Here is a 15,362-nt window from a genome sequence, read left to right as displayed (position 1 = left end):
GGCTCCGCTCCCATCTCGTGTGTGGGCTCTCCTCCCGTCTCGTGTGTGGGCTCTCCTCCCGTCTCGTGTGTGGGCTCTCCTCCCGTCTCGTGTGTGGGCTCCCCTCCCGTCTCGTGTGTGGGCTCCCCTCCCGTCTCGTGTGTGGGCTCCGCTCCCGTCTCGTGTGTGTGGGCTCCCGTCTCGTGTGTGTGGGGTCCCGTCTCGTGTGTGGGCTCCGCTCCCATCTCGTGTGTGGGCTCCGCTCCCATCTCGTGTGTGGGCTCTCCTCCCGTCTCGTGTGTGGGCTCTCCTCCCGTCTCGTGTGTGGGCTCTCCTCCCGTCTCGTGTGTGGGCTCCCCTCCCGTCTCGTGTGTGGGCTCCCCTCCCGTCTCGTGTGTGGGCTCTCCTCCCGTCTTGTGTGTGGGCTCTCCTCCTGTCTCGTGTGTCGGCTCCGCTCCCGTCTCGTGTGTCGGCTCCGCTCCCGTCTCGTGTGTGGGCTCCGCTCCCGTCTCGTCTGTGGGCTCCCCTTCCGTCTCGTGTGTGGGCTCTCCTCCCGTCTCGTGTGTGGGCTCCGCTTCCGTCTCGTGTGTGGGCTCTCCTCCCGTCTCGTGTGTGTGGGGTCCCGTCTCGTGTGTGGGCTCCGCTCCCGTCTCGTGTGTGGGCTCCGCTCCCGTCTCGTGTGTGGGCTCTCCTCCCGTCTCGTGTGTGGGCTCTCCTCCCGTCTCGTGTGTGGGCTCCGCTCCCGTCTCGTGTGTGGGCTCTCCTCCCGTCTCGTGTGTGTGGGGTCCCGTCTCATGTGTGGGCTCCCCTCCCGTCTCGTGTGTGGGCTCCGCTCCCGTCTCGTGTGTGGGCTCCGCTCCCGTCTCGTGTGTGGGCTCCGCTCCCGTCTCGTGTGTGGGCTCCGCTCCCGTCTCGTGTGTGGGCTCCGCTCCCGTCTCGTGTGTGTGGGCTCCCGTCTCGTGTGGGGGCTCCGCTCCCATCTCGTGTGGGCTCTCCCCCCCGTCTCGTGTGTGGGCTCTCCTCCCGTTTCGTGTGTGGGCTCCGCTCCCGTCTCGTGTGTGGGCTCCGCTCCCGTCTCGTGTGTGGGCTCCGCTCCCGTCTCGTGTGTGGGCTCCGCTCCCGTCTCGTCTGTGGGCTCCCCTCCCGTCTCGTCTGTGGGCTCCCCTCCCGTCTCGTGTGTGGGCTCCGCTCCCGTCTCGTGTGTGGGCTCTCCTCCCGTCTCGTGTGTGGGCTCCCCTCCCGTCTCGTGTGTGGGCTCCCGTCTCATCTCGTGTGTGGGCTCTCCTCCCGTCTCGTGTGTGGGCTCTCCTCCCGTCTCGTGTGTGGGCTCTCCTCCCGTCTCGTGTGTGGGCTCTCCTCCCGTCTCGTGTGTGGGCTCCGCTCCCGTCTCGTGTGTGGGCTCCGCTCCCGTCTCGTGTGTGGGCTCCGCTCCCGTCTCGTGTGTGGGCTCCGCTCCCGTCTCGTCTGTCGGCTCCCCTCCCGTCTCGTCTGTGGGCTCCCCTCCCGTCTCGTGTGTGGGCTCCGCTCCCGTCTCGTGTGTGGGCTCCGCTCCCGTCTCGTGTGTGGGCTCCGCTCCCGTCTCGTGTGTGGGCTCTCCTCCCGTCTCGTGTGTGGGCTCTCCTCCCGTCTCGTGTGTGGGCTCCCGTCTCGTGTGTGGGCTCTCCTCCCGTCTCGTGTGTGGGCTCTCCTCCCGTCTCGTGTGTGGGCTCTCCTCCCGTCTCGTGTGTGGGCTCTCCTCCCGTCTCGTGTGTGGGCTCCGCTCCCGTCTCGTGTGTGGGCTCCGCTCCCGTCTCGTGTGTGGGCTCCGCTCCCGTCTCGTGTGTGGGCTCCGCTCCCGTCTCGTGTGTGGGCTCCGCTCCCGTCTTGTGTGTGGGCTCCCCTCCCATCTCGTGTGTAATCCCCCTCCCGTCTCGTCTGTGGGCTCCCCTCCCATCTCGTCTGTGGGCGCCCCTCCCTTCTCGTCTGTGGGCTCCCCTCCCGTCTCGTCTGTGGGCTCCCCTCCCGTCTCGTCTGTGGGCTCCTGTCTCATCTGTGGGCTCCGCTCCCGTCTCGTGTGTGGGCTCCGCTCCCGTCTCGTGTGTGGGCTCCCCTCCCATCTTGTGTGTAATCCCCCTCCGGGTGGTCTCTGCACAGATCGTGGGCAATGGTCTTCAGTGGTCCGGTTCTGTCAGAAGGTGACGGAGGCCTGAGCGCGGCGCAGAGGGAGGAGCTGGAGAGGACGATGCGGGGAAAGCGGAAGGAATTTGAAGCGCTGGCTGGGATTGGCTGGAAGTTAATTGGTGAAGATCATCGCCTTCTGCAGATGGTGAGAGTGATAGTCGTTGCCGGGTTCTGCTGGCGCGCCCATGGCGCTCTCCGCAGTGCCCTGGTGATTGACTCCACGCTGCCTCCACAGGTCCAGGAGCGTCTGGAGGAGGTGCAGGGGCTGGTCATCAGGTGGCGGTGCTGGAAGCAGCAGAGGATTGTGGGCAATCAGATGCCAAAAGTGAAGATAAAGGAGACAACCTATAACATGGAGGCAGAAAAGGTCTGTAACCGCTGGGGCAGCCGCCATAGCCACATGTAATAAAAGGATTTTGCGCCGAGCACCAGAGCGCCATCCTGCTTGTCCCGCCGTGGAGGATCCTCAGCGGTTATTGGAAGATATCATTATTCTGCTACGAAAAGAAAAAAGTACCAATATGCCATATGAGTCGTAAAGGATTCCACCAGCACATGGATTATTCCAGCCTTGTAACACCCATCATAAGGGAGGAAACCTCTGAATTTGCTGCTGTGATGTGCCCCTAGCTCCTTGTTTCCTGCCTCCCACCTCCTTGTTTCCTGCCTCCCAGCTCCTTGTTTCCTGCCTCCCAGCTCCTTGTTTCCTGCCTCCCACCTCCTTGTTTCCTGTCCCCCAGCTCCTTGTTTCCTGCCTCCCAGCTCCTTGTTTCCTGTCTCCCAGCTCCTTGTTTCCTGCCTCCCAGCTCCTTGTTTCCTGCCTCCCAGCTCCTTGTTTCCTGTCTCCCAGCTCCTTGTTTCCTGCGTCTCAGCTCCTTGTTTCCTGCCTCCCAGCTCCTTGTTTCCTGCCTCCCAGCTCCTTGTTTCCTGCCTCCCAGCTCCTTGTTTCCTGCGTCTCAGCTCGTTTCCTGTCTCCCAGCTCCTTGTTTCCTGTCTCCCAGCTCCTTGTTTCCTGTCTCCCAGCTCCTTGTTTCCTGCCTCCCAGCTCCTTGTTTCCTGCGTCTCAGCTCGTTTCCTGTCTCCCAGCTCCTTGTTTCCTGTCTCCCAGCTCCTTGTTTCCTTCGTCTCAGCTCCTTGTTTCCTGCCTCCCAGCTCCTTGTTTCCTGCCTCCCAGCTCCTTGTTTCCTGCCTCCCAGCTCCTTGTTTCCTGCCTCCCAGCTCCTTGTTTCCTGCCTCCCAGCTCCTTGTTTCCTGCGTCTCAGCTCCTTGTTTCCTGTCTCCCAGCTCCTTGTTTCCTGTCTCCCAGCTTCTTGTTTCCTGCCTCCCAGCTCCTTGTTTCCTGTCTCCCAGCTCCTTGTTTCCTGCGTCTCAGCTCCTTGTTTCCTGTCTCCCAGCTCCTTGTTTCCTGCCTCCCAGCTCCTTGTTTCCTGCCTCCCAGCTCCTTGTTTCCTGTCTCCCAGCTCCTTGTTTCCTGCGTCTCAGCTCCTTGTTTCCTGTCTCCCAGCTTCTTGTTTCCTGCCTCCCAGCTTCTTGTTTCCTGTCTCCCAGCTCCTTGTTTCCTGTCTCCCAGCTCCTTGTTTCCTGCGTCTCAGCTCCTTGTTTCCTGTCTCCCAGCTCCTTGTTTCCTGTCTCCCAGCTCCTTGTTTCCTGCCTCCCAGCTCCTTGTTTCCTTCGTCTCAGCTCCTTGTTTCCTGCCTCCCAGCTCCTTGTTTCCTGCCTCCCAGCTCCTTGTTTCCTGCCTCCCAGCTCCTTGTTTCCTGCCTCCCAGCTCCTTGTTTCCTGCCTCCCAGCTCCTTGTTTCCTGCGTCTCAGCTCCTTGTTTCCTGTCTCCCAGCTCCTTGTTTCCTGTCTCCCAGCTTCTTGTTTCCTGCCTCCCAGCTCCTTGTTTCCTGTCTCCCAGCTCCTTGTTTCCTGCGTCTCAGCTCCTTGTTTCCTGTCTCCCAGCTCCTTGTTTCCTGCCTCCCAGCTCCTTGTTTCCTGCCTCCCAGCTCCTTGTTTCCTGTCTCCCAGCTCCTTGTTTCCTGCGTCTCAGCTCCTTGTTTCCTGTCTCCCAGCTTCTTGTTTCCTGCCTCCCAGCTTCTTGTTTCCTGCCTCCCAGCTCCTTGTTTCCTGTCTCCCAGCTCCTTGTTTCCTGCGTCTCAGCTCCTTGTTTCCTGTCTCCCAGCTCCTTGTTTCCTGCCTCCCAGCTCCTTGTTTCCTGCCTCCCAGCTCCTTGTTTCCTGTCTCCCAGCTCCTTGTTTCCTGTCTCCCAGCTCCTTGTTTCCTGCGTCTCAGCTCCTTGTTTCCTGCGTCTCAGCTCCTTGTTTCCTGCGTCTCAGCTCCTTGTTTCCTGCCTCCCAGTTTCACTTTTTGCTTCCCATCTCTTTGCTTCCTGCCTCCCAGCTCTTTTCTTCCTGCCTCCCAGTTCATCACTTCTTGCTTCCCATCACTTTGCTTCTTGCCCCCAGCTTCTCACTTGCTACTTCCCAGCTCTTTTCTTCCTGCCCCCCAATTCCTTGCTTTCTGCTGCCTCCCTCCTACATGTCAGCTTTTTGCTTCCTGCCTCTCGGCTCTTTGCTTCCTGCCTCCCAGCTTTTCACTTCCTGCCTCCCAGCTCCTCGCAGCCTTCCCCCAAGTTCCTCCCTCCTATCTGTCAGCTCTTTGCTTCCTGCCTCCCATATCTTTGCTTTCTGCCTCCCAGATCCTCGCTTCCTACCTTCCTTGCTTCCTGCCCTCCAGTTTCTCGCTTCCTGCCCTCCTTATTATTATTATAGTGCCATTTATTCCATGGCACTTTACATGTGAGGAGGGGTATACATAAAAAACGAGTAAAGTAACCTTAAATGATACGTCATGACTGGTACAGGAGGAGAGGACCCTGCCCGCGAGGGCTCACAATCTACAAGGGATGGGTGAGAATACAGTAGGCGAGGGTAGAGCTGGTAGTGCAGCGGTTTGGTGGATCGGTGGTTACTGCAGGTGGTAGGCTTGTCGGAAGAGGTAGGTCTTCAGGTTCTTTTTGAAGGTTTCCATGGTAGGTGAGAGTCTGATATGTTGCGGTAGAGAGTTCCAGAGTAGGGGGTATACACGGGAGAAATCTTGTATACAATTGTGGGAAGAGGAGATAAGAGGGGAGTACAGGAGGAGATCTTGTGAGGATCGGAGGTTTCGTGCAGGTAAGTACCAAGAGACGAGGTCACAGATGTATAGAGGACTCAGGTTGTGGATGGCTTTGTATGTCATGGTTAGGGTTTTGAACTGGAGCCTCTGGGTAATGGGGAGCCAGTGCAGGGATTGACAGAGGGGAGAGGCCGGGGAATAGCGGAGAGACAGGTGGATTAGTTGAGCAGCAGAGTTTTAGGATAGATTGGAGGGGTGCGAGAGTGTTAGAGGGGAGGCCACATAGCAGGAGGTTGCAGTAGTCAAGGCAGGAGATGATGAGGGCATGGACTAGGGTTTTTGCAGATTCTTTGTTGAGGAATGTACGGATCCGCAAAATATTTTTGAGTTGAAGTCGGCAGTAAGTGGAAAGGGCTTGGATATGTGGTTTGAAAGAGAGATCAGTGTCAAGGATAACCCCGAGGCAGCGAGCTTGTGGGACTGGGGAGAGTGGGCAGCCGTTTACTTTAATTGTTAGGTCCGCTGAGGGGATCGAGTGAGATGGGGGAAAGATGATGAATTCTGTTTTGTCCATATTTTTAGAAATCTAGCGGAGAAGAAGGATGAAATAGCAAACAGACATTGAGGGATTCTGTTTAGTAGGGAGGTGATATCTGGTCCAGAGATATAGATCTGTGTGTCATCAGCATAGAGGTGATACTGAAAGCCATGAGATTCTATGAGCTGTCCGAGGCCGAAGGTGTAAATGGAGAAGAGCAGGGGTCCTAGGACTGAACCTTGCGGGACTCCGACGGATAGGGGGCGCAGTGAGGAGGTGGTGTGCGAGTGGGAGACGCTGAATATCCGGTCTGTTGGTATGACGTGATCCAAGATAGGGCCAAGTCTGTGATACCAAGAGATGAGAGGGTCTGTAGTAATAGGGAATGGTCCACTGTGTCAAAGGCAGAGGACAGGTCCAGGAGGGGGAGGACAGAGTAGTGTCGCTTGGCCTTGGTGGTTAAAAGGTCATTGGTGACCTTAGTTCAATTTCAGTGGAGTGGTGTGGCCGGAAGCCTGATGATTGTAAGGGGTCGAAGAGGGAGCAAGAAGAGAGGTGGGCGGACAGTTCAAGATGGATGTGCTGTTCCAGTAGTTTTGAGGCATAGGGGAGAACTGATATGGGGCGATAGCTAGATACAGAGGATGGGTCAAGAGAGGGATGTGATTGAGGCATGTTTAAAGCTTGAGGGAGAAACACCAGTTATTAGTGACAGGTTGAAGAAATGGGTTAGGGTTGGAAGACTGCGGTGAGGTTTGGGATGAAGTGGGATGGGATCGGGTCAAGTGCACAGGTGGTGAGATGTGAATTTGAGAGTACTTTAGAGTGGAGAGTCGATCTTCTGTAATGGTGGAGAAGTTGGTTTTGGAGGAGGAGTGCTGGGCAGTTAGGAGGAAGGGCTCTGGGGGTTGTCGACCAAAACTGTCTCTGATGCTATCAATCTTCTGCTTGAAAAATGAGGCAAAGTCTTCAGCTGAGATGAGTGGGGAAAGTGAAGAGTGGCTGGGGGATGGAGGAAAAAATTGAAGGTATTGAATAGCTGTTTAGGGTTGTGAGACAGAGAGGATATGAGAGATGAGAAGTAGGTTTGTTTAACTGTGGCGAGTGTGGCCTTAAAAGTAGTGAGGGACTGATTGAATGTGATGACTTGCTCGTTGGAGTGGGATCTTCTCCATTTCCGCTCAGCAGCCCTGGTAGCTCGCCTCAGTTCTTTGGTCAGACTGGTGTGCCGGACTGACTGTTGATTTTGCGAGCTTTGGTATGTGTGAGAGGGGTAACTGATTCCAGAACTACAGCTATTGTGGTGTTATATAGAGCGGTAGCGGCATCCGCATTGTGTAGGGGACAAGTTATCTGATTAGTGTGCGCCTTTAGCCGGAGAGGATGGAGCCGAGTGTCCGCGAGTGCTGGCTCTCGTTATATCGCCTGCCATCATTATATGCCGTCCACTGCCTTGTGATGTTCAGCATCGGCTCCTGCAGCATGGTGGAGATCAGGAGTCTCGGGACAGGGCGCACTAGGTGGAGATCAGGAGTCTCGGGACAGGGCGCACTAGGTGGAGATCAGGAGTCTCGGGACAGGGCGCACTAGGTGGAGATCAGGAGTCTCGGGACAGGGCGCACTAGGTGGAGATCAGGAGTCTCGGGACAGGGCGCACTAGGTGGAGATCAGGAGTCTCGGGACAGGGCGCACTAGGTGGAGATCAGGAGTCTCGGGACAGGGCGCAGTAGGTGGAGATCAGGAGTCTCGGGACAGGGCGCACTAGGTGGAGATCAGGAGTCTCGGGACAGGGCGCACTAGGTGGAGATCAGGAGTCTCGGGACAGGGCGCAGTAGATGGAAGCAGCAGCTGTGTGCAGCCTGAGGGCGGTGTCACACGTCCAGATAATTCCGGTACCGGAGCTGTCCGTGTGACATCTGTGTGACATCTGTGTGCTGTCCGTTTGACATCCGTGTACGTGTATTGGAAAAATTAGTGTCATTGTTAACCCTTTGACTTTTAAAAATGCACACGGACAGCATCCATGTGCAGTGCGTGTTTACACGGACTCATTGACTTGTATCCGTGTGATCCGTGCTGTTGCACAAAAACGGACATGTCAGCGAGTTTTGCACAAGGTCCATGAAAACACGCTGAGATCTGCAGAGACACATTCATCAGTGTGTCAGTGACTCCGGTAGGTGAGAAAGCTGTCACTACACCTACCGGAGACGCTGTGAACCAGCCCTGAGACTGTGTAGGAGTCTCCGGATGGTGCTTTGTATGTAAAGTGCGCCGGCCCTGAGGGTGGGACAGGTGGAGCCTCGGAAATGTAGTCTGCAGGCACATCGGAAGAGCTGGCAGCAAGTCAGGATGTAGGCACCACCCGCCATGAGGGGAGCTGCGAGAACAATGAAAGCAACATTAACAGGGGCGCGCGGTGCCCATTACAGAGGCGCGTGGTGCCCATTACAGGGGTGCGCGGTGCCCATTACAGGGGAACGCGGTGCCCATTACAGGGGTGCGAGGTGCCCATTACAGGGGTGCGTGGTGCCCATTACAGGGGCGCGCGGTGCCCATTACAGGGGAGCGCGGTGCCCATTACAGGGGAGCGTGGTGCCCATTACAGGGGCGCTCGGTGCCCATTACAGGGGAGCGTGGTGCCCATTACAGGGGCGCGCGGTGCCCATTACAGGGGCGCTCGGTGCCCATTACAGGGGAGCGTGGTGCCCATTACAGGGGCGCGCGGTGCCCATTACAGGGGTGCGTGGTGCCCATTACAGGGGAGCGTGGTGCCCATTACAGGGGTGCGTGGTGCCCATTACAGGGGAGCGTGGTGCCCATTACAGGGGTGCGTGGTGCCCATTACAGGGGTGCGCGGTGCCCATTACAGGGGTGCGAGGTGCCCATTACAGGGGTGCGTGGTGCCCATTACAGGGGCGCGCGGTGCCCATTACAGGGGAGCGCGGTGCCCATTACAGGGGAGCGTGGTGCCCATTACAGGGGCAGATTGCTTTTAGTTTTCTTTTTGTTTTTTTTGTGTTCTGAAAACCTCACCACGCTGCTGCTTCTCTGCATAGCTGGCCTCTGTGTAGTGGTGTCTCTCACATCATGGGGGTGGCAGTGTCTGTGAGTGACCTCTTCCCTCTATATCCACAGGACATTGGCCCCAGTGCCTTAGAAGAGTTTGAGTGTGCCGAGGACGAGGACGCAGCCCCCTGCCTGGCTCCCAGGGGCCCCAAACTCCGCAGGTATAGAAGGAGGGCGCTCAGTCCTATACTGTTCCAGCCCCCAGCAGGCATAGACCTGGAGGACGGGGTACAGACAGTAGAAGAGGGTCCCAGGAAGTGCACCAAGGGGCCACTGTGGCTGGAGCCCAAGATTCTGCCCACTGGATCCATGAGCCCCAAACCCTCGGAAGAAGAAGCTATGGTGAGAAGACACAGGAGGCCGGCAGGGATCCGGGGGTCACTGGGGCGGAGGAGGCATCATGCACTTAAAAGTAGCAGACTCCATGCACAGGAGCCCCACAGCCCGAGAGCGTCCCCGCGCACAGGAGCCCCACAGCCCGAGAGCGTCCCCGCGCACAGGAGCCCCACAGCCCGAGAGCGTCCCCGCGCACAGGAGCCCCACAGCCTGAGAGCGTCCCCGCGCACAGGAGCCCCACAGCCCGAGAGCGTCCCCGCGCACAGGAGCCCCACAGCCCGAGAGCGTCCCTGCGCACCAGAGCCCCACAGCCCGAGAGCGTCCCCGCGCACAGGAGCCCCACAGCCCGAGAGCGTCCCCGCGCACAGGAGCCCCACAGCCCGAGAGCGTCCCCGCGCACAGGAGCCCCACAGCCCGAGAGCGTCCCCGCGCACAGGAGCCCCACAGCCCGAGAGCGTCCCCGCGCACAGGAGCCCCACAGCCCGAGAGAGTCCCCGCGCACAGGAGCCCCACAGCCCGAGAGCGTCCCCGCGCACAGGAGCCCCACAGCCCGAGAGCGTCCCCGCGCACAGGAGCCCCACAGCCCGAGAGCGTCCCCGCGCACAGGAGCCCCACAGCCCGAGAGCGTCCCCGCGCACAGGAGCCCCACAGCCCGAGAGCGTCCCCGCGCACAGGAGCCCCACAGCCCGAGAGCGTCCCCGCGCACAGGAGCCCCACAGCCCGAGAGCGTCCCCGCGCACAGGAGCCCCACAGCCCGAGAGCGTCCCCGCGCACAGGAGTCCCACAGCCCGAGAGCGTCCCCGCGCACAGGAGTCCCACAGCCCGAGAGCGTCCCCGCGCACAGGAGCCCCACAGCCCGAGAGCGTCCCCGCGCACCAGAGCCCCACAGCCCGAGAGCGTCCCCGCGCACAGGAGCCCCACAGCCCGAGAGCGTCCCCGCGCACAGGAGTCCCACAGCCCGAGAGCGTCCCCGCGCACAGGAGTCCCACAGCCCGAGAGCGTCCCCGCGCACCAGAGCCCCACAGCCCGAGAGCGTCCCCGCGCACCAGAGCCCCACAGCCCGAGAGCGTCCCCGCGCACAGGAGTCCCACAGCCCGAGAGCGTCCCCATGCACTGAAGCTGCGTACTTTGTAAAATCAAATGAGTGGGCACCATCAACCTATAACAGAAAGCATATACTACTGCGGGGATCACCACATGCAAGTAAGCTGAATCAATAGACAAAGGAAAAAGAGGAAAAAGGACTATGCACATATGTGGGATCACCACGCATGAAATATCTGGTTAGAAAATTGTATACATTTTATTGATTGCACAAAACACCACACATTAAAAACAGTTAAAACAATCTGGACAGAGTGTAAGCCGCCGGCTGCAAGAAAATGCAAGGCACTGGTGTATAGTATACAGTCAGGCTACTAATAGAGCTCAATTTGATACAAACAAACAGAATTAGAGGCGATAAAAAAATACACAGTTGAAGTAATCTGCAATCGCTGGGCTTTATTATTGGAACCTGTAATGATTAGATACGATGTGTGGGGAGCAAAAGACAGAGAATAAGCATAAGTAATCCCTGAGGAGATCCCTGCAGTGTTTGGGAAATACCTCTGACTGCTCCATGGTGAAGTGTTGCAGTCCTTATCGGGGTGTGCATCACTATTATACACCATTGGGGTCCCCTTTTGGAGCTTTAGCTGACCTTATTCTAGTCAGGACTCATTTTGTGAGGGTTTATTATTGTTACCCTTGTCAGTGTATTATTTTCAATCAGGTATTTCCCAAACACTGCAGGGATCTCCTCAGGGATTACTTATGCTTATTCTCTGTCTTTTGCTCCCCACACATCGTATTTAATCATTACAGGTTCCAATAATAAAGCCCAGCGATTGCAGATTACTTCAACTGTGTATTTTTTTATCGCCTCTAATTCTGTTTGTTTGTATCAAATTGAGCTCTATTAGTAGCCTGACTGTATACTATACACCAGTGCCTTGCATTTTCTTGCAGCCGGCGGCTTACACTCTGTCCAGATTGTTTTAACTGTTTTTAATGTGTGGTGTTTTGTGCAATCAATAAAATGTATACAATTTTCTAACCAGATATTTCATGCGTGGTGATCCCACATATGTGCATAGTCCTTTTTCCTTTGTCTACTGAAGCTGTGTACTGCCGCGCTCATCAGTCTGTCCCCTCCTATAACGCTGTCTTCTTCCATCTGCTCAGCTGCGCTCACCCCACACGTCCTTCTGGAGGCGCTGTCAGGGCTTTCTAGAGGGCACATTTGGGAGCTTGAAGAGAAAGAAACGAGTTTCAGTTCCAGTTGTGGACGAGGTAACCGACCAATTAGAGTTCTGCGTGTGACGGCTTGTTGTGGCGTGGCCCCTAACACTGCAACTAATACACTTGCCCCCCAACAGACAGGAAATCTCCCAATACAAGAAACTCATCATATACAGGTCACAGGATGCAGAATAGGGACTGCAGCTCTGGAGGTGACTGGAGGATAAGGCACGATGTAACAGCAGAATAGTGACTGCAGCTCTGGAGGATAAGACATGATGTAACAGCAGAATAGTGAGTGCAGCTCTGGAGGTGACTGGAGGATGACATGAGGAGCTATGTAGCTGGAGATGGGGTTGGATATTGTATGCTCCTTCTTAGTCACTCCTGCCCACCTGTACACCGTGTCTGACGGATACGGCTGCTGTCGCTGGTCACACAGGGCGGTCGCACAGATTTCCTTGCTCCTGAGCACAATGACTTTTCTGGAGTGATACAAGAACCGTCCTCTGGAATAGCGGCCATATGGGATGTCGTCCTTTCCACGAGCTGATACACAGGTGGAGACCGTGGGGTTCCGGGGAGGTGCTCGTGTGATGCAGTCTACAGACAGCGCCTCTAAGGTCGCACTTCTGTGTTTTGCTGTGATTTTCATGCTTGCGTGGGCTCCAGTACTAACTCCGATGCCATGTCTTCTGCTGAGCTCTGAATACTGTGACTTTTCTAAATTCCTTTACTAAGTCTTCAGAGAAGAAGGTAAAAATGGCCTCTTAAAGGGGTCAAGCCACAAATGAGGTGCAGGAAATTGTTATCAAATGGTTTATTATGTAATGTAAAAAATGGACCCAGATATCTCGCCCGGCACCTCCTGGTCCAGGCCCACATGTCTCGCCCGGCACCTCCTGGTCCAGGCCCACATGTCTCGCCCGGCACCTCCTGGTCCAGGCCCACATGTCTCGCCCGGCACCTCCTGGTCCAGGCCCACATGTCTCGCCCGGCACCTCCTGGTCCAGGCCCACATGTCTCGCCCAGCACCTCCTGGTCCAGGCCCACATGTCTCGCCCGGCACCTCCTGGTCCAGGCCCACATGTCTCGCCCGGCACCTCCTGGCCCAGGCCCACATGTCTCGCCCGGCACCTCCTGGCCCAGGCCCACATGTCTCGCCCGGCACCTCCTGGCCCAGGCCCACATGTCTCGCCCGGCACCTCCTGGCCCAGGCCCACATGTCTCGCCTGGCACCTCCTGGCCCAGGCCCACATGTCTCGCCCGGCACCTCCTGGCCCAGGCCCACATGTCTCGCCAGGCACCTCCTGGCCCAGGCCCACATGTCTCGCCAGGCACCTCCTGGCCCAGGCCCACATGTCTCGCCCGGCACCTCCTGGTCCAGGCCCACATGTCTCGCCAGGCACCTCCTGGTCCAGGCCCACATGTCTCGCCCGGCACCTCCTGGCCCAGGCTAACGTCTCGCCCGGCACCTCCTGGTCCAGGCCCACATGTCTCGCCCGGCACCTCCTGGTCCAGGCTCGCATATCTCGCCCGGCACCTCCTGGTTCAGATATATTCATCACTCAGATATATTCATTCAGATAGATTTCCCGTCCCTTGGTTACTTAGCCTCGTGTGTCTTACATTCTCAGGTCTGTCTCTGTTTCCTTCATCTTCAGGTCAGCACTTACTTGAACACAAAGGAAGAAACAAAAACTATGTACAAAAGTCTGACTGTGCCGAGAGATTCCAAGATCGCTTGTTCATCTGCATGCAACTCCTCATTTCCCACATTTGAGCATTCTTCTGGTGGTTTACCTAAGAGTACATCGAATGCATTGTTCAGTAGTCTCCTGAGGAAGGAGAAAGCTCACAGATGTACAATAGAAGGAATTATGGGGCTTTGCTCAGATCCAAAACCCAACACCAAAGACATACCAAAATATCAGATCTCTACATGGCCTCCAAAGCAGGAGAACTATGTAAAAAACCCGCTGAGCAAGGACATTGATCCTATATGTGGATCTGGTTCAAAGACATGGGCCCTGAAAAGTCTTCACTCTTGCCCACATCTTACTATAGGGAGAATCCTGACCTTACAGATCTCCAAGGAGACAAACATGTTGAAAAATATCCAGGACCCAATTACAGTGATATCTGTGGATGACTCTTCCAATGTCCAAAACGTAAACTCTGAAGAAGAGCCAGAGCCTACAGCCAATGAGTTGAAGGAGAAAGAAGACACTCACTGGTCGGGCACCAGGTTATGGCTAGATGCCATCACTAGTAGCTCTGGATATTGTAGGCAGAACATTCTTGGGTATGGGAAGACCACAGTCAGTGCACAGAACTCTCGGGAGTTGGAGGACTTCATTGATAACTTTGAGATAGGCAGACTTTCTCCTCTTGTCTTGCAACACCTTGACTGGGACTCACAGGAAGAAACCATGAATTCACCCATGATTGTGGGAGCTGATTCATCAAACTGTGATGTCTCAGATTCCCCATATTATAGTGGAGGAGCTACCACGTTGTCATCTGCAGTCCTTCATAAGATGGGAGGAACATCTAGCGTCTCAGCTCCAATTTTTCATAAGACTGGAGGGACATTTACCACCTCATCGCCAGTCCTTCTGGAGACGGGAGGAACATCTACCCCCTCATCTCCAGTCCTTTATGAGACTGCAGGAACATTTACCACTGCATCTCTTATCCTTCATGAGACTGCAGGAACATTTACTACCTCATCTCCAATCCTTCAGGAGACTGCAGAAACATTTGCCACCTCAACTCCAATCCTTCAGGAGACAACAGGAACATCTTTTTTCTTTTGGAGGAACGTAGACAAGGTGGTAGATCAGTACTGTGTGAAGAAGCATTATGGTGATGGACAGGGAGCATCAATCTGTTCCTGCAATTGTGTCCTCCCTATCCATGAAACCCACTGCAACCCAAGTGACCCCTACAATCTCAGAGAGACCTCACCTGATAAAGGAATATTCACGAAGACCGGTTCACTTCCAGAAGTTCTCCATCCAGACCATGAGTTCTTGGAAATTGATGAGGAGGAGTTGGAAGGCATCTGGAATAATGCCAAGAAAGTTCCAGTAATGTTCCCAGTACAGGCATCTCACCACATTTCAACAAAAGGGATGGTGGGGGATGGTCTATCTCCAGAGAAGCATGACTCTCCTAGAGAACCATATAGCCAAGTATTGGCGGGAACTGAACCAAACATACTGGTGGCCACATTCACTCTGCCATCCTCTACCAGGAGATAATAATAATAATAATAATCTTTATTTTTATATAGCGCTAACATATTCCGCAGCGCTTTACAGTTTGCACACATTTTCATCACTGTCCCCGGTGGGGCTCACAATCTATATTCCCTATCAGTATGTCTTTGGAGTGTGGGAGGAAACCGGAGTACCCGGAGGAAACCCACACAAACACGGGGAGAACATACAAACTCCTTGCAGATGTTGTCCTTCGTGGGATTTGAACCCAGGACTCCACTGAGCCACCGTGCTGCCCTAAGGAGATGTTAGCAATTAGCAACAGAGAAAAGGCCCAATACCTGGAGGGGGAAGAGTGAGTGCGCAATCCGCACCCCGGCAAATTGGTATCCAGAGGACATGAGCAAATCAAGAATAAGTGCACAGACCCCGCTACCGGAGACTGTAGAGAGCAAATCCATGGGTGAGAAGGTATTAGCTCCTCCACCTGCATCCTGGGTATAATAGGTTTTCTGGGTGTTTATATATTTCCTCTTTCTATATTTTGAGCACAATACAATATATATTGATCTTGGGGTATCCGCTGGTATAGGGGTCTTCCTCCTGTATCCTAGGTATATTAGCTCATCCACCTGTATCCTGGGTAGATTAGGTTGTGCCCCGGTATCTTGGTT

The sequence above is a fragment of the Dendrobates tinctorius genome, unplaced genomic scaffold, assembly GCF_039654945.1.
Source record: "Dendrobates tinctorius isolate UK_male_01 unplaced genomic scaffold, ASM3965494v1 ptg000501l, whole genome shotgun sequence".
In the NCBI taxonomy this organism is placed as follows: domain Eukaryota; kingdom Metazoa; phylum Chordata; class Amphibia; order Anura; family Dendrobatidae; genus Dendrobates; species Dendrobates tinctorius.
Note: the sequence above shows the minus strand (reverse complement) of the source record.